The following is an 8,767-nucleotide window of genomic DNA, read 5'->3' as shown; positions in this document are numbered from 1 at the left end:
GCTAGGCATGGTGGTTCACATCTGTAATCCCGGCGCTTTGGGAGGGCTGAGGTGGGTGGATTGCTTGAGGACAGGAGTTGGAGACCAGCCTGGCCAACATGGCAAAACCCCGTCTCTACTAAAAATCCAAAAATTAATTGGGCATGGTGGTGTGCCTGCCTGTAATCCCAGCTACTTGGGAGGCTGAGGCACAAGAATCCCTTCAACCTGAGAGGTGGAGGTTTCAGTGAGTACTCCAGCCTGGGTGACAGAATGAGGCTCCATCTCAAAAAAAAAAAACAACCTAGAAATAGAAGGAAGCTGCTTCAACCTGAAGCTGAAAGGAAATCTGAAGTGAAAACAGTACTTAAGAAAATCCAGCTAACGTCATACTTAATAATGAGAGACGAAATGCTTTCCCCTTAAAATCAGGAATACAACAAGGATCTCTGTTGTCACCACTTCTATTCAACATTCTACTAGAGATTCAAACAAGAACCACCAAGCAAGGAAAATAATAAAAAGCGTCAGATTAAAAAGGAAGTGGAAGTATCTTTATTCACAGATGACAGGATCTTATATAAAGAAAATCCTAAGGATTACGTACACACACACACACACACACACAAATCAACAAATATCAGGATGAATAAGTGAATTCAGCAAGGCTGCAGGAAACATAATCAATATACAAAAATATGCTGCATTTCCATAAATAGTAATGAACAATCGAAAGTCAAGTTCAGAAAACCACTCGCAAAAGCATCGCAAAAGTTAAAATTCCTAGGGATAAATTCAACAAAAGATGTGTAAGATCTGCACGCTGAAAACTACAAAGTATAACTGAAAGAACAACGATATTTCCCCCAAGACGAAGTCTCGCTCTGTCGCCCAGGCTGGAGTACGGTGGCACAATCTCGGCCCACTACAGCCTCCACCTCCCGGGCCAAGAGATTCTCCTGCCGCAGCCTCCCATGTAGCTGGGATCACAGGCGTGCACCACCACACCTGGCTATTTTTTGTATTTTTAGTAGAGATGGGGTTTCACAGTGTTGGCCAGTCTGGTCTCAAACTCTTGACCTCAGGTGATCTGTTCGCCTCAGCCTCCCAAAGTGCTGGGATTACAGGCGTGAGCCACCGCGCCCGGCCTGAAGGAACATTTTTAAAGACCTAAGCAAATGGAAAGACGTCCCATGGTCATAGATCAGAAAACTTACTATTGTGAAGATGGCGATTTTCCAGGCTGATCTGCAGATTCAACTTAATTCCTATCAAAATCCAAGCTGCTTTAAAAAAAAAATTGAAAAGCTGGCCTTAAAATTTTGTATGTAAATACAAAAGATCCAGAATAACCAAACAACCTCGAAAAGGAAGAAAGCTGAGGGACTGGGCGTGAGGATGGACGTAGAGATCAACGAGGCAGAATTACGAGTTCCAGAATAAACCCTTACATACACGGTCAACTGATTTTCAAAACAGCACCCCGAGAACATTCAATTGGGAAAGAATGATCTTTTCAACAAATGATACTGGGACAGCTTAACAGCCACATACAAAAGAAGAAACTGAGCCTTCTCACACCACAGACAAAATTTAGCCTAAATCAGAGACCTAAGTGTAAGACGGGAACTATAAGACTTTGAGAGGAAAACATAGGCATCAATCTTGGTGACCTTGGATTAGGCAACAGCTTCTTAGATATGACACCAAAAGCACAAGCAACCAAACAAAAAAATAAATAGATTGGACTTCATCGAAGTTAAAGCTTCCACCGCGGCCCAGGCTGGAGTGCAGTGGCGTGACTCCGGCTCTGCAACTCCGCCTCCCGGGTTGAAGCGATTCTCCTGCCTCAGCCTCCCGAGTAGCTGGGACTACAGGCGCGCACCACCACTCCTGGCTAATTTTTGTATTTTTAGGAGAGACAGGGTTTTGCCACGTGGGCCAGACTGTTCTCGAATTCATGGCCTAAAGTGATCCTCCCACCTCACCCTCCTAAAGTGCTGGGATTACAGGCATGAACCATCACACCTGGCCAATTTTTAAATTCTTAAAAGTTGAAACTTTTGTGCTTCAAAGAACACCATCAAAAAAGTGAAGAGAGGCCGGGCACGGTGGCTCATGCCTGTAATCCCAGCACTTTGGGAGGCCAAGTTGTGTGGATCACCTGAGGTCAAGAGTTTGAGACCAGCCTGGTCAATATGGTGAACGCTTGTCTCTACTAAAAATACAAAACTAGCTGGGCATGGTGGTGCACACCTATAATCTCAGCTACTCAGGAGGCTGAGGCAGGAGAATCTCTTGAACCCAGGAGGCAGAGGTTGCAGTGAGCCGAGATTGTGCCACTGCACTCCAGCCTGGGTGACAGAGTGAGACTCCACCTCAAAAAAAAAAAAAAAAAAAGAAAAGAAAATCTGTAAATCCAGTGACACCAAAGAGAGAGTCAGGGAGAAGAAAGCAAATGTCATTTGACACCCGGAGGTGACAGCCTGCGAATCCCTCCCTCTGAAGATTGGTTTTGAAAAGAAAGTGATCACCAGTCACTTGGCCTCTTCTAGTCAATAAGGAACCACTTCTCCGTACTGAAAATGCCAGTGTGGCAGGAACAGCTGACTGAGAAGTCTCCAGACACCAGCCCCCTCGGGGAACGGCTGATTCAGGCGGGGGCGAGCGCTGGCTGCCGAAACCCTGGGGCGTGTGGGAAAGCCGTGTCTGCGGAGCTGCTCAGCCAGCGACTTGCTTGCTGCCAAGGACTCTCACTGAGGAGAGTTCTCGAGGTCACCACCCCAACCAAGTGGCCCATTTGGTGTCCCCACCCATGGGATGACCCATATTGTGGCCCAGATGAGGGTGGTGTGAACTCATAGATCATCCACAGGACCCTGCACACATTTTGACCTGGATCCATCCAGTCCTCCAGACCAAGGTTGTTGGGTTTGTTTTGTTTTTATTTTTGCAAGACAGGGTCTCGCTCTGTCACCCAGGCTGGAGTGCAGTGGCACAGTCATAACTCACTGCAGCCTCAAATTCCTGGGCTCAAGCAGTCCTCCCGCCTCAGCCTCCTAAGTACCTAGAACTGCGGGCATGTTACCACCACATCCAGCTAATTTTTATTTTTATTTATTTATTTTTTTAGATGGAGTCTTGCTCTGTTGCCAAGCTAGAGTGCAGTGGCACGATCTCGGCTCACCGCAACCTCCGCCTCCCGGGTTCAAGCGATTCCCCTGCCTCAGCCTCCTGGGTAGCTGGGACTACAGGCACGCGCCACCACGCCCAGCTAGTTTTTTGTATTTTAGTAAAGACAGGGTTTCACCGTGTCAGCCAGGATGTTCTCGATCTCCTGACCTCATGATCCCCCTGCCTCGGCCTCCCAAAGTGCTGGGATTACAGGCGTGAGCCACCGCGCCTGGCCTTTCATTTCTAGTAGAGACAGGGTCTCCTATGTTGTCCAGGCTGGTCTCAACCTCTTGGCCTCAAGCAGTCCGCCCACCTCAGCCTCCCAAAATGCTGGGATTACAGGAGTGAGGCACCGTACCTCACCTGACTGAGTTCTTAACGTTTTTTTAACTTTGCCAACGTTCTCTGTGTGGTTCCAGTTGTAGAGCGCGTACTGTCGAGGCACGCGCGTTCTTAACGTTTTTATGCTGCGGCCCAGCCGGCTGTCTGGTGAGCCCTATGGACGACTTCTCAAGGGATGTTGACAAATAAAACACATCTGATTGCAAAGAAAACCAATTAAAATGAGAAAGTTATCAAAATATTAAAGTAATATGTTGGTACATTGAATAACAAGACAGTGTGTGCACACATAGGCAGGTTAGAGTTAAATTTTATTTCCTCAGCTGGGCGCGGTAGCTCAGGTCTATAATCCCAGCACTTTGAGGGACCGAGTGGGGGCAGATCACGAGGTCAGGAGATCGAGATCATCCTGGCCAACATGGCGAAAACCCGTCCCTACTAAAAATACAAAAAATTAGCCAGGCATGGTGGCACGTGTCTGTAGTCCCAGCTACTCGGGAGGCTGAGGCAGGAGAATTGCTTGAATCCGGGAGGCGGAGGTTGCAGTGAGCGGAGATCACGCCACTGTACTCCAGCCTGGGCAACAGAGTGAGACTCAGGTTAAAAAAAAAAAAAGTATTTCCGCAAGGGCAGCTGTGTGAAGGCCGTTGTGTGGCTGGGCGAGGACTCTGCACCATTAGATGGTCCTTGATGGGCTCTTTTCACGTCTGATGAACAAGGGCCATGGCTGAGGACACGGGGAAGGCAGCGCGGGTTTGTGGTGACCAACCAGCCTGGCGTGGGTGGCCTCCTGTGGAAGCCGGTCCTGCCGCGTGGGCCTCAGTCCAATAACCACCGGGTGACTCCTGGCAGTGAGGGTGAGTGACACACAGGATTTCCTGCCAGCCTTCCCGGGATGTGGAAGCCTTAGGGTCACGGGCACCACCGACACTGGGGTGGTTCCCTGTCCACGTGCGTCAGCCAGAGCAGCACCAAATCCGACGTGGAAGTGGCAGCCGGGTGGCTTCTCCTCTCCACGCTGCCAAGACGCCTGCTGTAGACAGCACTGCCTGTTTCAGGAGCACTGGGGAGGGCTGTTCCATGATGGCCCCGGGAAGCGCCTTGTCTTCTGAGTTGCTGTCCTCAAACTGCCAAGGAGAAGGAAGAATAGGGAGGGCCGGGGGCTTCTGCCACAACAGGGACAAGAAGCCACGGCTGAGGAGGCATGAGCCTTGGCGCTGGTTTGGAAAAGCACCGCATGTGACACACTGGCGCAGCTGGGAGCCCGAGCGCGGACCAGGTATCGGACTCCAATGAAACGCTGCTGTGAACTGCCTCAGAGAGACACCGGCACTGTGGCTTTGCAGGAGGATGCTCGTTTGAGTAGAAGTGTGGCGATAATCTCGGGTGAATCTGCGTGGGTAGAGGCGACGGGGTGTGGGGTCCTCCGGTATGGACTCATTGGATCCCTGGGGGGCCTGGGAGGTCAGAACTGTTTTCATGGGGAGACTAAGATGTTCCTGGATATGTTTTTTATGGGACTCCCATTTGCATGGGTGTCAATGGTACAGAAGCAATGGCAGGTAAAGCGGGGGTGCCTGCAGTTCTGACACGTGCAGCAACACGGACGGACCTCACGGACACGAGGCTTAGCCAAAGAAGCTGATCACAAGAGCCAAAGGCTGTGGTGACCCCACTTAGGTCCCTAGAGGAGTCTGACCCATAGACACAGCGGGTAGAGTGAAGTGCTGTGGGAGCGGCGGGGAGTGTTTCACGGAGACAGAGATCCAGTTTGGAAAGCTGAGGAAGCTCCGGGATGGTGAAGGTGCACAGCGACGTGGACACTCTTAGTGCCACTGACCGGGACCTGAAACATGGGTAGGACGGCACAATGTTGCTTTAAACTGCTGATGTCTTAGCACAAATCAAGGCCATGGCCCCAAACTCTACTGATGGACACTGGATTCTCCATCATCAAACACCAGAAGTCCTTGATGGATTGGAAGTATGTTTCATCAAATTTGACACTTGAGTACGGGCGTTTTTGGGGTGGGGGGTGTTTGTGGATTTTTTGTCAGAGACAAGGTCTTTCTCTGTCACCCAGGCTGGAGTGCAGTGGCACAATCTCGGCTGACTGCAACCTCTGTCTCCCAGGTTCAAGGGATTCTCCTGCCTCGGCCTCCTGAGTAGCTGGGATTACAGGCATGTGCCACAATGCCCGGCTAATTTTTTGTATTTTTAGTAGAGACGGGGTTTCACTGTGTTAGCCAGGCTGGTCTTGATCTCCTGATCTCGTGATCTGCCCACCTCTCCCTCCCAAAGTACTATGATTACAGTCGTGAGCCACCTTGCCCAGCCATCACTGTATTTTTTTGTTTTGTTTTTAATAACTTTTAAAATTGAGACGGGGTCTGGCTCTGTCATGCCCAGGTTGGAGTGCAGTGGTATGATCTGAGCTCACTACAACCTCTGCCTCCCAGGCTCAAGCCATCCTCACCCCTAAGCCTCCGGAGTAGCTAGGACCACAGATGCATGCCACCACACCTGCTCAATTGCTCGCTCTTTCTTTTTGGTATAGACGGGGTCTCACTACGCTGCCCAGGCTGGTCTCGAACTCCTGGGCTCAAGCAATCTGCCCGCCTTAGCCTCTGAAAGTGCTGGGATTACAAACATGAGTCACCACACCCAGCCAATCACTGTAATTTTCTTTTTTTGAGATGGAGTTTGCTCTTGTTGCCCAGGCTGGAGTGCAATGGTGCAATCTTGGCTCACTGCAACCTCCGCCTCCTGGGTTCAAGCAATTCTCCTGTCCCAGACTCCCAAGTAGCTAGGATTACAGGTGCATGCCACCACGCCTGGCTAAATTTTGCATTTTTAGTAGAGAAGGGGTTTTACATGTTGGCCAGGCTGGTCTCAAACTCCTGACCTCAGGTGATCCACCTGCCTCGGCCTCCCGAAGTGCTGGGATTACAGGCATGAGCCACCATGCCCAGACTCAATCACTGTAATTTTTAACTGTTTTTTTCCCAAATAAACTTTGGATATTCTAGGTCCTTTGCATTTCTACATGAATTTTAAAACCAGTTTCCTCATTTCTGTGACAAAAGTTTGCTAGGATTAAGGTTGGGATTTTGCATCAAATCAATAAATCAATTTGGGAAGAATTGTGTTCTTAACAATATGGAGTCCCCTAATTGTTGAATAAAATTTGGGTGTAGGCTCTGTCGTTGGGGCTGGCATAAGACAGGATCCAGGGACAGCCCTAGGGGTCTCAGCCACGGTCCGCAGCCCGAGGGGTCTGCCCCGGAGGAGACCCTGCTAGTGCCGGCTGAGCTGGCTGCCATCCTCCCTGGACTGCTGCTGGACTGAGACCCCACCCCCCACCCCCCACTCCCAAATGCATCTCTCCGGCTCAAGGGCCCTGTGATGTCCCTCCCGTGGGACAGGTTTCCTGGCTGCTGCTGCTTGCCCGGGGAAAGCCCAGGGATGCCTGGGCCTGGAGGGCTGCCTTCTCCAGAGCGCAGCTCAGGGTCCGGCCCACAGGTCTGACCCTAGCAGCGGCTGGACACGGCCGCCTCACACAGTCACTTCCTGGTCACCATCCTGGGCCGCCTGGTGCTAATTTGTTGCTTCTCCTTCTCATCTCCTCTCAGGCGTGAGGCCCCTCCCAACCCTGGACCTCAGCACCCCTAGTTCTGCCCCCCTGTGCAGCCCTAACTTGGGGACTGAGGGGAACGTCGCCCTGTGCCCGGGGAAGAGCTTGGTGGGAAGGTTCCTGTCTCCCCTGGCCTCCCCATGCCCCTTCCTCCTTGCTCCACAACGGGTTGAGATTTCTCTGCCCAAAAAACCCCAGCCAGGGGATCTGCACGAGCCTCTCCCAGGTCCTTCCTCCAAGGGGGCCGCCCCAGGCTCGAGGGGCAGCCAAGGACAGCTATTTACTGAGGGCTGTGGTGGTGCCGGAGGGTCCCGACCTCGGAAGAGGAAGCCGGAGCACCCCACGCCACCCTCCAGAACCCACCGCAGCACGTTTCCAAGTTCTGACAGGCTTTCCAGGTCTTCGTAAGGACGGAAAAGATCTCACGAATGGTTTGTTAGCTCATTTAGGACTTTTAAGGACTTAGACATGCCGTGGTCTGCAGCCATCAGGGCCATCTGACAGCAGCATGGGCCTCAGTGCCATGTGGCCCTGCAGAGCAGCTGGAGAGGCTTTCACCGGTCCAGAGCTGGAAGAGGCAGAGCCATGCCCAGCCGGATTCGCTCCAGGGGCTCTCTCTCCAGTGGGCAGGGCACCTGCAGCCAACATAGGGCACTGTCAGGGAGGCACTTGATAAGTGTCCAGAAGGAGGAGGGACCTGCATGCACGGGGCGCCCGCTGTGTGCTGTCGGGGAGGGTTAGATTAAGTGTCTCAATGGAGGAGGGGCCTGCATGCATGGGGCGCCTGCTGTGTGCTGTCGGGGAGGGTTAGATAAGTGTCTCGATGGAGGAGGGGCCTGCACACATGGGGCGCCTGCTGTGTGCTGTCGGGGAGGGTTAGATAAGTGTCTCGATGGAGGAGGGACCTACACACATGGGGTGCCTGCTGTGTGCTGTCGGGGAGGGACCTGCACACATGGGGCGCCTGCTGTGTGCTGTCGGGGAGGGTTAGATAAGTGTCCCGATGGAGGAGGGACCTGCACGCATGGGGCGCCTGCTGTGTGCTGTCGGGGAGGGTTAGATAAGCGTCCCGATGGAGGAGGGACCTGCACGCATGGGGCGCCTGCTGTGTGCTGTCGGGGAGGGTTAGATAAGTGTCCCGATGGAGGAGGGACCTGCACGCATGGGGCGCCTGCTGTGTGCTGTCGGGGAGGGTTAGATAAGTGTCCCGATGGAGGAGGGACCTGCACGCATGGGGCGCCTGCTGTGTGCTGTCAGGGAGGGTTAGATAAGTGTCCCGATGGAGGAGGGACCTGCACGCATGGGGCGCCTGCTGTGTGCTGTCAGGGAGGGTTAGATAAGTGTCCCGATGGAGGAGGGACCTGCACGCATGGGGCGCCTGCTGTGTGCTGTCAGGGAGGGTTAGATAAGTGTCCCGATGGAGGAGGGACCTGCACACATGGGGTGCCTGCTGTGTGCACGCTGCTCTGTGTGTCGCCTCTGACTCCTCGGAACAGCCCTGTGAGGTGAGCACTGTGATTCTGAGGCATTCTCATCCTCACGTCATTGATGAGAAAACAGGAATGGATTGAATGAAGGTGCTGGAAGGTCCCTCACTGCTCACGGGCAGGGGCTGCTCTGGCCCTAGGCTTCCTGTCC

This window comes from Aotus nancymaae, unplaced genomic scaffold, assembly GCF_030222135.1.
Source record: "Aotus nancymaae isolate 86718 unplaced genomic scaffold, 86718_ANA_hifiasm-v0.15.2.pri h1tg000022l_1, whole genome shotgun sequence".
Taxonomy (NCBI): domain Eukaryota; kingdom Metazoa; phylum Chordata; class Mammalia; order Primates; family Aotidae; genus Aotus; species Aotus nancymaae.
The sequence above is the reverse complement of the archived record's forward strand: the minus strand, read 5'-3'. Positions refer to the sequence as shown.